A 14445-nucleotide genomic window follows, 5' to 3' on the forward strand; every position below is an offset into this window, starting at 1 on the left:
CAGTGAAAGACATATTTTACTGATTTATACTATTTTGATCCATTTTGTTTCCATGTTTGGTTTATGATCTACAAGTGAATCATTGGGTCAACCAATGACTTTGCTAATTACATACACTTAGAGGTCAAACACTTTGGAAACACTCTTCCCACTTTCTTAACGCACCCCTTTCTCACACATTCTCCTCCATCCTCATCAGTACACTCAGCTGACTTGACCTCATTCTCTACTACATCATCAACACTGATTTTTCACTTACTTAAAGCAGAAATCTATGGTGCATGCTGTGGTATTTTCTTTCTTCAAATCATCAAAGCAATGGTGTCTCTTTTAGTGTCTGCACTGGTCTCTTTAGACTTTTCAATCTAAATATAGGAGAAATGTGGGTAAATGTAATTAAGCTTATTTTTTAAAATATTATTAAATACAATATATATATCTTTTTTTAATCAGTGATGTATTTTTTTAATGTTTTTATTGAAGAAAACAGTGGCAGTTATGACAATAATCATACATTAATGTTGCTTTCAATCGGCAAAACTTAGGCAGTCGAACAATTCTCAAGACATTCTCAAGTTATGTATTTCACTTCTCAAATGACTGTTCAGGTCCATTTATGCATTGCATCACTAGATCTCTTCATCTTTGTCATCTGAACTATCAATGTTGTCCTCCGGCAGCAATTCGCATATATCCCCTCTGAAAGTATTCCAAGGTGCCCAGATTTTTTTTCCATTTACGCTGGCTTCCCCTGGTTGCATATACTATACGCTCTGTTACCATAATCAGGTCCATATTCCTACACCACAACGCTAGCGTGGGGGGTCTGCCGCGCCCCATCTCTGTGCTATGTCTCTCTTTGCAATCATGAGGCTGAGTGTTCCCCAGGTTTGACCATGGTGAGTAAGGTCAGTGGGGTCCCATATATTCAGAATACATTTTCGTGGTTCAGGCAGGAGGGAAACCTCTAGTGTCTGCGAAATAGTGTGTAGGACCTGTCGCCAGTATACTATTATATCTGGACATTCCCACAGTGTATGAAAAAGCGTGCCTTCCTCCCCGCACCCTCTAAGGCAGAAGGGATGTGGCGCCCGTTGCATCTTGTGTAAAGTGGTTCTGGTATAGTACACACAATGTAATATTTTAAGTTGCACCAGTCGGAACTTGGCAAAGATGCCCACCTCCCTAGGGGATGCCAGCGCTGCCAACCAATCCATATCATCCATTTCTCCTACTTCTTCCACCCACTTATCCCGTAGTCGAAGTGTAGGATCGGGCAAGTTGTTAAGTAGCTTTCCTTATGTGAAGGACGTTGAGCGTTGTTGCATGAAATCTGTGAGTAGACGGTCCTCCAATTGCGAGTCCTCTGGGATGTTAGTGTCAGCTGGGAGTGCCATTAGAAAAGCATGCCTAATTTGTACGTATCTGTATATTTCAGTCGGACCCAAGTCATATTGTTGTTGGAGTTGAGCAAAGGGAATCACTGTCCCCTTATCCCACAAGTCTCCCACCGTGGAGATTCCAATATTGTCCCACTGTGTAAAGCCCTTGCTGTTTCTCAACTGTCCTAATGCCTTGGTGTCCCTGAGCGGGGTGAGTTTAGTGATCGTCCCTTTCCACTCCAATTTCGCCTGTGCTGCATACCACAGCGCAACTGTGTGTTTTGTGGGCCCTATTAGTTGTGCGGCCAGACTTCTGTTATAAAGCACCGCCAGCATGTTGTTTGTGCCCAACTGCAACCTGTCGGCCCTGTATGCTGGATCATCTTGGGGTGCATGAATCCAGTGATTGATGGTTTTGAGTTGCGCTGCCCAGTAGTATAACTGTAGGTGCGGCAATGTGATCTCACCATCATACCAGATCCTTTTCAGTTTAAGTTGTGCTATATGTGCCGGTAGGTTGCCCCACAGAAGGGTGGAAACCTGTGCCGCGACTTGCCTAAAATACAGTGGCGGTATCGGGTAGGGTGTGTTGTCAAGGTAAGGTTCCGTGCATAGAGAAATCTCAGCAGGGCCATCATTTTGTACAGTGCTGCTCTCCCCAGAAGCGTTAGGGGCAAGGACGCCCAGTGTTTGACATCGCGTTTCAGCCGTTCTAAAGGGGGTGCCAGGTTTTTGCTAAAGAATTCTGCCGTATCCCTGGTGATGTGTATACCTAAATACTTAAAGGAATCTCTTGCTATTACGATCAGGCAATCGGTGGGGAGGGACGGGTCTGGACCTTTCAAAATGTATAGAACTGATTTGGACCAGTTTATCGTGTATCCTGATGTGTGTTGCAAATCTCAAGGAGCTCTGGTATACTATTGTCGGGGTCCGTAAGATATAGCAGCATGTCATCGGCGTAGAGTGAGATGCGATCTTCCCACCCCTCCGTCCAGCTGATGCCTTTTAGCAACGGGGTCGTCCTATTTAAGGTCGCCAGCGATTCCAGAGCTCACGGGAACAATAATGGCGACAGCGGACAGCCCTGGCGTGTCCCCCTTGCCAACTGTACAGTATGTGATATGTGACCATTGACTGTCACCTGAGCCACCGGTTTCGAGCATAGGAGCCGTATCCAGGCCTGGAATTTAGGGCCAAAGCCCATATGACACAGGACTGCAAAGAGGTACTGCAATTCTACCATGTCTAATGCCATTTTCACATCCAGCGACATTATTACTGTTGGTTCTGACAGCGTCGGAGCCCGTGCCAGTACTCCGTGAACACCCATGAGGTTAAGAGCAGGGTTTCTGTGTGGCATGAAACCCGATTGGTCCGGGTGGATCAACTGTGGGAGGTGGGACATTAGTCTGTTTGCTGAGACTTTTGCTAAGATTTTGGCTTCAGCATTTAGCAGTGATATCGGCCGATAAGAAGCGCAGTCTGTTGGGGGTTTACCTGGCTTAGGGATTGCCACGATTGTCGCTGTACGTTGATCCAGTGGGAGTATAGCATTCACTAAACTGTCATTATACATTGCCAATAGCGGTGCGCTTATCGTATCGGACATGAGCTTGTACCATTCTATGGGGATCCCGGTGGGGTCCCAGTGCTTTCCCAGATTGTACCGCTCCTATGGCCGTCTGTAGTTCGTCGGTCGTGAGGTCTGCCTCTAGTTCCGTGACCGCTTCGGGTGAGAGGGTATGAATTTCTATGTGGCTAAGCGAGTCGAGCGCTTCTGATTTGAATACTTCCCGGTCTGAAGTGTAGACTTCCTTGAAATGTTCCGTGTGCATACTATCTCCTCGGGATGTGTCTGTAGTGTGCCTTCCTTTGAGCACAACTGTTGTATCCCCCTGGGCCCTACCCCTTTTTATCCAACCATGCCAACATTTTCCCTGCTTTATCTCCCACGTCATAAACTTTGTGCGTCGTTGTAGTGATGTAGTCTACCGTTCAGTGTTTCAGGTGGTCCCTATAGCGCTGTTGATGTAACTGTAAGTTGTGTGCCGTGCTTAAGGAGGGATCTGCCATGTGTGCAATGTTCGCCGTGTGCAAGGTGAGCTCTAATTCAGCCAGTTCTTTTTGTTGTGAGCGTTTCTGCCCCGTGATGGAGGCTATGGCCTGCCCCCTGAGGACCGTATTGTAAGCTTCCCAAAGTATTGATGGTGATTCTACGGAGGTGGCATTTTCTTCAAAGAAATGTTTTGTAGTTTTTTTGAATTCTTTTCTGATGCTGGGGATTTTAAGATAATTAGCGTGAATTGGATATATTCTCTTGCGAGATTTCTCCCTGCAGGAGAGAGTTAATAGCACCGGGGAGTGGTCTGAGATGCCCCTAGGTCTAATTTCCACGTCTTCTACATTCTGTATTCTCGATCCTACCATCATAAAGTAGTCTATTTGCGATAGACTATCATGTACCGTGGAGTGGTATGTGTATTGGTTTGCTGCTGGGTGCGTGTGTCGCCAGACGTCTACTAGTCCCATTGCCTCTATGAATCCCTGGAACCTGGAGGGTCCCAATGTTTGCGGCCGTGCCTGAAACCTATCTACTGTTGTGTCTATGGTTGTGTTGAAGTCACCCCCTATAATGAGGTCCCTTTCTGGTAGGGTTAAGATAAATTCTCCTAGTGCCGGCAATGCCACCGATTGAAGCGCCGGAGGCACATATACTGACACTATATTCAGAAGTTTGCCCTCCCATTGGCCTTGGATTGCTGCGAAGCGCCCCAGGTCAACTATCTTAGTCTGCAGCAGTATAAATGACGAGTTTTTTTAAAATCAGGATACCTGTTCCCCTCTACCTCGAAGTGAACTCAGCGTGTGCCCCCATCTTGTACCCTCTTCTTTCTAGCGCTTGGCATGCCCTCCCGGTGAGATGTGTCTCTTGCAGCAGGACCACTGTTGGGCTATGTCTTTTCAAGGCCAGCAGTACCAGACCCCTCTTAATTTTATTGCCCAAACCTCTTACATTCCACGTTATTATCCGCAGAGGTGGCACTGGGATCTCTTGTGTCGTGTTACAATGGACGCTACCCTGCGAACTGCACACCATGAAGTACCTACTGAGATCTGCGGAGTCGCTGTCGTGTGATGACATCAATGCTTGTGTTGTGCAGTCGTAGACCTGCCATGCATGTATCGTCGTATCCTGCCATAACCCAGAAAAACAATAAACCAGAAACTGTATCCCCCAACCCTCCCCTCCTCCCTGCCTCCCTGCTTAACAAACATATAACCACCGCTACCCCAACTTAGCAGAGTGCTTATTCCCTCCCCAAACCATTGTAAAAGGTCCCGTGGTAGTAGCGGCCCTTCTCGCCCTCTTAGGCCCGCCTAAGTCCAGAGCCCAAGGATGGCCCGGCCTTCAGTTCTTGGGGCAACGCGCCTTTCCATGTGTGTCGGTTAATCAGGAGCCCGGCATGTGCTCATGTTCCTCTGGTTGCTGTTCATGCGAACTGTCAAGACGTCTGTGATCCAGCCCCTTCATTATCCCTTGGGGCGGTGGTCTCTGTTCGTGCGTCACAGCGCTTTCACTTGTCGCCATCCCTCCAGCCAATCATATGCAGCTTCTGGTGTCTCAAAGAACCATGTTCTACTATCCTCTACCACTCTGAGCCGCGCTGGGAATATCATAGAGTATGGTAGCTCTTTCGATCTCAGAGCTTTCTTTACTTCCATGAAACTTCTCCTGCGGCGGAAGACCTCCGCAGTGTAATCGGGAAAAAAGGCTATTGTTGAATTGTGTATTCGGATTGGCGGGGAGATTTGTGCCGCTTGGAGAATTGCATCTCTGTCCCAAAAATTAAATACTCTGGCCAGTATTGGTCTCGGGGCAGCTCCCGGCTTTGGCTTTCCACCGGGAACCCTATGAGCCCTTTCTACTTAGAAGAAATTGGATAGTCCTTTGGGTTGTAATCTCATTTTGATTAGCTCCTCCACCTAGAGGTCCATAGCTTGGGTCCCTTCTGACTCGGGAACTCCAATAATTCTTATGTTATTCCTTCTTGAGCGTCCTTCCTGGTCGTCCAACTTCTCCCGTAGCAGCTTCTTTTCTGCCTCAATATGCTCCACTGCCGTTTGTAGTTCTGAGGTATCTTCCACCAAGGACTTTGTGACCACCTCAACTTCTTTGATCCATTCAGCCATTTTATGGAAGTCAGCCCGCAGCAGAGAGAGGTTGGTCGAGATCGTTCCTACTGTTGTTTGCACGCTGGACAGTGCTTTCATAATGTCCTCCAGTGTCACTTTTTTCCCACCCTCGCCTTCTGGCGTTTTCCCGGTTGATGGTCGCCCTTCCGTTGAGGGCGGGAAGTTTTTGTCTTAGGTGTATTTGTCTAGTTTCGCCTGTGTTGTTTGGTTCCTTGGTCCTCTGCCTGCCATTTTGTTCCTAGGAGGCGTATTACCTTGGCTTATCAGTGGGATCAGTTGCCAGGCTCAGAGTGAGTTACGGTATGGTACTGGGTTCGGGGGTCGGTTTTGGCCCACTGGTTGCTTCCTACCAGGCGATTCCGACCTCCTTGTGTCCGGGCGTGTCTCGATGTGTCGCGATACGATGCTGGTGCTGTTGCGGTCGCTCCCCAAACAACAATGGGTGATGCTGTGAACGTGAGCTGCTGTCTGGCAGGTTTCCACACGCACTGGCACTCGCGCTGTATGAGACAATGGGGGAGGGTTGCTTTAGGTTGGCGTGTTGGGTGCAACCCCCTACGGTAGGTCAGCTCGGATTTGCGGAGACTTATGGTCCCTGGGTGCTAGCTCTCAGCATGGCGTCTCCCCTGTGTCGCCGTCTCCCACACTCATTAAGCCGTTGCTGACATTCTCTGTGGCTGTAGCTGTAGCTGGGGGTCAGTCAGTAAATCGCTGAAGTCTGTGCACCCCTTTTCTCTCCTTTGTCACCTTCTCTCGCACCTCCGGTCCCAGTCTGCGCTGGTCTTAGACACTGTGTGGGGGGTTAGGCCGCCACTAGTACTTGTTTCCCTCCTACGCCACTCGTTGCTCACTGCCGGAGAGCAGGGGGCAATGCGCTCTTGCTCACCATCAGGACTGATGAAAGTGCGCCGTCCGTAGTGGCGCACCAGTGCCCGCACCCGCTCCGCTTCCGTTTTCCTCCCACTGCCTCACGTCGCGTTTCTTTTGTCCGGGTACTCGTGTTTGCCTCCCTGGTCCCGGTTTATTTTCGTTTCGTTTTTTTATTTTTTTATTTATTATTATTTTTTTTCCCAACCGTTTTCCGAGTCTGGTTTCTTCTGCCCCTTAGCAGTTACGTCGTGATGCGGCGTCTTGGGATTCTTTTTTTTTTCCTCTGATCCCCGCTGCGTGTTGTGTTCCATTCGGGACTCTGCTGGCTGAGTCAGTGATGAGGGCTTCCAGGGATGATCGTGCCAGGGCGTCCTTCCGGTCTGCCGAGCCCTCTTCTCCCTCACTTCGCCCGGGCCGCGGTGTACTTTAATTCGCTGATTGCTGCCGTGCTGCAGGCTGCTGATCTCCTCCGATCGCGTTGTGTGTTCCTGTCTTCGGATCGTTCCTGGATGTCTGCTGGTCGATGCCGCCCGGTCCCGGACCTCAGGGTCAGCCCTCGGAGCCTTAATTTATGGCGGATTACTGTGCCAGATTTATGTTAAGGCCGCTTCACCCACGGAGCTTCTCAGCTATACAGCCATCATGGTTGGCTGCTAGCCACGCCCCCTTAAATACAATATTTTAATGTAAAATGTATATGCAAAAGTATTTATAATGCTTCAAATGAAATCTGTATTAAATTATAAAATAAGTTAACTATACTAATGAATGTGTAAATAGAAATGTAAAGACAATAATCTAAAGTTATGTGCTTAATGTAGATGTTAAATAAGTTAAAAATGTAGTTTGTTTGTTATTCAGAATATTGTTTAATTTAAAAAAGTTTTCAATAAACATCCTTAACATTTTTTTAACTAGAAAAAATAAACATGTATTTTATTTAAATTTAGAATATGTGTAATAAATTTAAGATTAATTCCTATGGGTTGGTATTTTAATTTCCTGCTTCCATTGTTTTTATGGGAATGTGTTGCAGCACAAGTGGCTGACAATGCATGTTGCTTGACCTACTCCAGTCTGGGCTGAGTATATTTAAGCCTGTTGCATTGCATTGGCCTTACTCTATTGTGGGTGTGTGGTTTACATTAGCATGTCCTTCCCTAAACTCCTCCTTATGTTTCCTTTATCCCCACACTTTTTTAGTAAATATTTCTTATTCCCTTGCCCCGTCCCTCTTACATCTACTGTAAAAACGTATACCTACGTGTGCAGACAGCTTCACCACCGTGATAGAGATCTCATTACAGAAAAAAGTAGAGATATCCATCCGTAGGTTTGTGAATTGCATTTTTCAGTAAGTAAATAGTACAGTACATATTCCAAAATGCAGTTTGGAAATCAGGTCTATTATGTTGCTCTTTATTTCAGTCACTGCCCAAACCCATCCTCAATAATCCAACTGCTTGACTGTCATCCTCCATTGAATGATTCTCTGAGCTATTATGCTTACGTTGTCCAAAAAAAAAATCACCTATTTTCCACCCTGCACCGCTGCTTTTACATATATGATGTATTCCTTGCATCCTCCCCTTCAACCAAAAACCTTGGTGTGCTATTTTGTTCAACAAATCATGTAATCTCCCCATGCCTAACATAAATGAATGTGTTCTTCTGTAACAAAACTGGTGCTCATGTAAAGCGCTCTGATGCCTGATTTCTAGGGTCTAGTTTGTGCTATATAAAACTCTAAAAATAAATAAATAAATAAAGATGTGTCTAGACTTGTTCTCATCAACCACAGCCTCTGCTGCCAGAATCTGTCCTCTAAGGGGAAAACACAGCCCCCTGCCACCCTTTAGGGCCCATTAGCCCTTCAGAGGTTCCCCATTTAGCCCAAGAACAATGAATATGTGTAAGATATGGCAGACTAAGAAGCCTGTCTTCACATTCTGAGGGGGGGGGGGGGATAATTTTGTGTAACGTCACTGCAGTTTCTCAATAATAAAACCTTAAATATTGTCTCCCATTACCCAATGCGAAATCACTCATGAAAGCATTAGTCATAAGTAGGAGACATTATTGCAATTGTCTGCTGTGAAATGCTTGATGTGACAGGCAAAGATGACAATAACAAAGTAAATTTTAGATATATGTATTCAATTACAGTGAAATATGAGCATATACCACATCATAATGTCACAGAACGTCCTGATAGATGCCAGCTGGTGTAAATAATACTATGTGTGAGATAAGGCGGTGTGTGTCATTGCGATACATTGCACAATAAAGTGCAAATATTTACCCTGTATGTCAACTTTCTCCAACTCTTCTTAGCCCTAAGATAATTTGCAATATAGAAAACAATAAATATATCACTTTAAAACAATTCGCTGGTGGGAAATCCTTCCATCTTGTAGGGAGACATTCAGCCGTGTCGCAGAAATGTCGCTTTTCTTGAAACCAATTCCATTTATTCTTCTACAATATGTAGCTTACTTAAGCCCAAGAGAATCTTGTTATATAAGTGAAATCCTTTGAAAAATCTGACTACTGGGTTTCATGCATTTTGCATAATTTTAGTTTTTTCTTATGCTTATGGTTTTGACATACTTTTTGCATGCTAGAAACTGGTTTGAATAGAACATATGATGCAGATGAATGTCCATTACATGGAGCTGGTATATTGCATTGTTTTGTATGCAAGGGTATAACTCGTGCCCAATTTTCAAATTCACATCCAAGCTTAATTGGCATTTACACCTACTAATTAAAAAATGTGCGAATTTCTCATTGAATGAATAACATTGTATTACACTCACCCAAACTCCAATAATCATTATGCATGGCATAATCAAATGTTTCAACCAACATGACGAATTAATGTCAGCCAGTTACAGTGTTACATTCTACTTAGATGCACATTCCTGCCATCTTGACCCACTCCCATGTGCCTGTCTGTAAAAAAAAACAGAACTTTAAAAATGTTTCCCATTCATCCACCCTAATAGAAATTGGTCTGATTTTCTTTAGGCCATGTTACTGTTTCCTACTGCTTTGTTGAGGTCTATCTTTATCCTCGAAGTGTTAATTTACCACTGCTCCCACTGATATTGTTTTCTTCATCTGACACAGACTAGCATGTAACCTGACTCTCTACCTAACAAACAAAATTCATTCATCTCTGCTCATGTGTCAGACTGACTCACACACAATCTTAATTAATTTAATTCATACTCAATCACTCACAAATACACTCACACATGCACATAGAAAAAACATTTTTTTTACTAACCAAACTTTCTTGGCGGCTGGCCACTCCGAGGTTTCATGGCAGCAGCAGTCCAGGAATTAGCACATGCAATGTGAAAATTACTAACACTACAAAAAACTGATATATACTCTTTACACCTTTTTCTTTGCCTCGCTGTCTTGAATATTATTCTTGTTAGTTACACCACATACCACCACTTGCTTCATGTATCCTGTTTATTCACCTCCTTGAGCCAAAACATGGGCTTCTTGAACACTTCAACAGTTGTAATCAACTCCTCTAGGGATGGATCATGTAACACCCACAGACTTTCCTCAATTCTTTTAGACTGGTTCTTTTAACATTTTATCAATGAACCCACTGAAGTTGCAATTGGAGAGCAATCCTCTCAAAACTGCCAGAAAACAATCTAAAGATTCAATTTTGCTTTCTTCGCGTGTTTAAAACTTGGGGGCATATTTACAATGAAATGGCGCAGCAAGCAATTTTGCTGCGCCAAGCGGCGTCATTTCAAACAACGTAGGGAAGCTCCATATTTACAAGAATACAGCACTCCCCTGTGCCCGTCCTAAAACAGCAGCCATGCACCAATGCAAGCACCCTTGCACCACGGTACAAGGGTGCCTGCATTGCAGGGATGATTGTTGTTGTGCAGGAAGGGACACCTTTCTGCACAACAACAAGCAATAATGGTGTATTGCTCCTTCTTTGTGTACTGCAGAATGAAGCACAAATAGAAAGAGCAAAAAGCAAGTAGAAATAAAAAGTATTTCTCCTCGGTGCACCACTTTAATGCCTCCCCATGAAAGGTGTTAGTTTTTGGCGCTACCTCAGATTTTCGAATCCTTGTAGATCTGGGGCAGTGTCAAAATGCCTTGGGTGTTGCGTGGAAACACCCACAGCAACACCCATGACATGCCCCTTGGACCAAGAGTCCTGTGTGAAAGAGGGCCATGTCACTGGCATAACAAAACTCGAGGAGGTGTCCCTGCAATGGCACCTAAAGGGGCCCCCTGTGGGCTCAATCAGGAGCACTGCAGTCCGAGTGATGTGCTGAGGGGGCCCCCTGGAGCTTGGGGCCCCCCTGCACTGCGGGGGCTGCGGGGGCCTGTGGTACGCTCCTGGGCAATGTTTACTAGGCCATTGAAAGCCACTCATAGTGGTGTTGCATGGCCTTCTAAATATAAGCCAGCAAGCAGCGCCACCGGGGCATCAGAAAACATGACACTCAGATAGCGCTACGGGCTCGTAAATATGCCCCCTAGATCTTTGCCAACATACTTTCCATGATGGCTAGAAATGTACCTCTAACCTCATAAACGCCTCTTCAAAATCATTTCAATCTCCAAAGGTGGTGGTGCCACAGCTTGTAGTAAGGTCGGGGTGCTAAGCCCTTTAGATCCTACAACACTGCAACAGAACGGCGACTCTTCATGAAACTGACACCTTTGCAGCATCTGTGCTTCCAAATAATTCCACATTGTACACAATGTTGCAAGTTCTCCTTTGAATTGATGACATTTCGACACGGCTACTTTTTACAATATTAATAGATTAAATGCTACAAAAATCGAGTTACTTTGTTGCTAGTTATTTCGAGACACTCTAGCACAAACCCCAAAATGTTTAGAAAGGACTACCCAATAAAACCACACCAATGATAGGTAGGAGTAAAACTGATTGCATTTCAGAATATAATTTATGTTACACGTGCGCACATCACAGTTATGTACAAATGCCTGTAACAACCTTGCACTAGTAAATATGTGTGCATAACAGCATATAGGCAACGTGTTGCAGTTATTCATTTTTTCAGAGTGGCCATAAATTGTTCTAATTTTAAATGTGTGTGTGTTTAACAGCATTTCGAAAGAAGTACAGAATGTGCTCAACTTTTACATTGAAAGCACACTATCCTGAAGGCTATAGTGTGTGTGTGTGCACGCCTGCTTTAATGCAAAATGAAATATGTCTTCCTTATTGGTGAGCAGATAGTATAAAAACATTGTAAAACGTGTAGCATAATATGCCTTCAAAGTTGACTACTAATACAGGGTGAGGGATTAAGCTCTGCACATGGGACCGGCTCTAGTGTTTGTGGCGCCCAGTGCGAGAATTTGTGTTGGAGCCCTCCAACCCCATGCCTAATTTTTAAAAAACATAAGTGCAGGTGCACAAACATTTTTCTCAGGAGGCTCCCACTCTTTCCTCCACTGTCATGAACCACCTTAACCAATGGTGGCACCACTGCCTGCATGGACTCTGACCAAATTCGGTATGTACATCTGATCTGATTTGCAAAATACACAAGTGGGGTCAATGCCTTTGAGGAATTTATGAAAACATGTTATTAAATTGATCCTTTTATACCACAAATTTCACTCGCATGGGTGACTCCTGTCCGCCGAAATATAAATCCCATTATAATCTATAGGACTTATATTTTGGTCGACATGATATGCGTCACTGTTGTAATGGAGTAACCCATCCGCCAAGATCTAAATCAGGCATTTAGACTCTGAAGTAGCACACATGTGATATTCCAATACTTTCATTGTAAGAAAATGAAATCCAAACAGGTTAATCAAGTTAAACAAGATCAGACAGAATCAAGCATTATGCACAGTGGCTACAAATTGCACAGTAACCCATCCGCCAAGATCTAAATCAGGCATTTAGACTCTGAAGTAGCACACATGTGATATTCCAATACTTTCATTGTAAGAAAATGAAATCCAAACAGGTTAATCAAGTTAAACAAGATCAGACAGAATCAAGCATTATGCACAGTGGCTACAAATTGCACAGAACTGACTGAGTTGCCATCTTAGGAGCAGGGTAATATGTCACCTTAAAAAGAAAAACATTCCACAGTGAAAAGACTAGCAAATTAGCCCATAAAGAGTCAAAGTGGGACCCATCTCACACCTGACATGCAGCACAAAACTGTTATAGGCTCTGAACTGGCTTTCCTGTGAGGCTAAATTTCACAAAGAAATTGCCTGCTTGACTCACAAAGCTCTTCACCACAATACACCAACTTAAATTGGCAAGAAACTCATTGTATCTGGAGAGACTAGGGTCCTCATTTATGAGGCTGTGCGTCACTTTTACGCCTCCGGTGCGTCACTTTTTGTGAAGCACCAGCAGCGTAAAAAAATGCGCCTTGTTGCGCCATATTTACAAAGTGACGCATCTAGATAGATGCGTCACTTTGTAAACCCCTGCGCCACATTATACCTGCGCCAGGTATAATGTATGCAAGGGGGGCGTATTGACGCAAGGAAGGGTCGTAGAAGTGACGCCGTAAAATCTATAAGATTTCACTGTGCCATTTCTTGGCCACTAATGCATCAAAATCTTACGCCTGCCTCATGGCAGGCGTAAGACTGATGTAGGCACTAACAACATGGGACTTGTCCATGTGAAAGTACACATTGCTGGAGTTGCGTCACTTTTGTGACATACTCCAGCAATGCGTCACTTTTGCGCCTACAGATACGTCAGAAATACTGACGTATCTGTAACTCCTTGCGACATGATGCGTCATACTGTAAATATGACGCATCGTTAGTGTTGCAGGGAAAGCGCATTGAAAAATGACGCATTGCTGTTTTCACGCAGTGATGCGTCATTTTTCATAAATGAGGCCCTAGAACTTTAGGAAGCCCTACAAATAAAAAAAAGAAAACCTACACGCGCGCCTTCTCCGGAATGACTGGTCATGCATGGGCAACGACTTGGTTCAAGGTGTAGTGTAGATGGTGAATGACAGCATAAAATGAGGAAACGTATGTGGCACTAAGCCGTATTCTACATTGACAATGCCTGTCCCACCTCAAATGAGTCTGCCCAGCCAATAGAATGAGACTCAGGTGTGGGCAGAACAAACTCATACAACATTGCCATCCCAGCTGGGTGAGCAATTATTGAAGGGCTGGCTTCTGCCCACTTTAATGGTTTCAAGAGAAGTTGAGGAAAAAATAAGGACAAATAAAATTAACTGCTATGTGGTGCATTTGCCAGTGCAACCCACTTGCTATGAAAGTGAAAGTCTCCTTGTTCTCAAGAAGTGTCAGTGGGTCACCTGTTGCAAAAATTAAACACTGGAATCAGCTCAAGGCAAGGACAGTAATGCCTTAAATACCAGAAGAGGGACTGGAAAGGTAATGTGTCCGGCCGGACACAGGGACTGGATTCAATCTCCCCTGACAATAACTTAATAAACAAAAGTGAATCCACATACAGGAAATAGGTGAAACAAGATGTATGGTCTTGGGTTTGGTGTGTTTCCTACTTTGGTGGGAAGCACATTGTGTTTTTTAAAATACCCCTCACACATCAAAAGGGCCCTTGGTGTCTTGCTTCATCATGGGGGTTTTCGCCCTCCTCTACGGAACGCAGTGTGCTACTAACCAGCGGGTACACAGGAGCACTTGATGTTTACCACTATGTGTTGTGTGTGAGGGTGTGAGAGGTAGGGTCAGGATTGGATGAATAGTGAGTTTTAAAAAATACCTGTTAATGAGTACTAGAAGAATTTTAATAAACCTCCCTGCTGGTATTATTAAAAACTGTGAGGTGGAGGTTTGATGTATTTAATATACAAAACCTCCTGTGTGTATTTGTGTCAACATGTTTTGAAGCGTGCTGCTTCTTCTTCAGGACAGGTACACAGATCCCTACCCTACTCACATAAGACAGTCTAGTACCGTCAGAATATAG

This window comes from Lissotriton vulgaris, chromosome 10 (genome assembly GCF_964263255.1).
Source record: "Lissotriton vulgaris chromosome 10, aLisVul1.2, whole genome shotgun sequence".
NCBI classification, from domain to species: Eukaryota; Metazoa; Chordata; class Amphibia; order Caudata; family Salamandridae; genus Lissotriton; species Lissotriton vulgaris.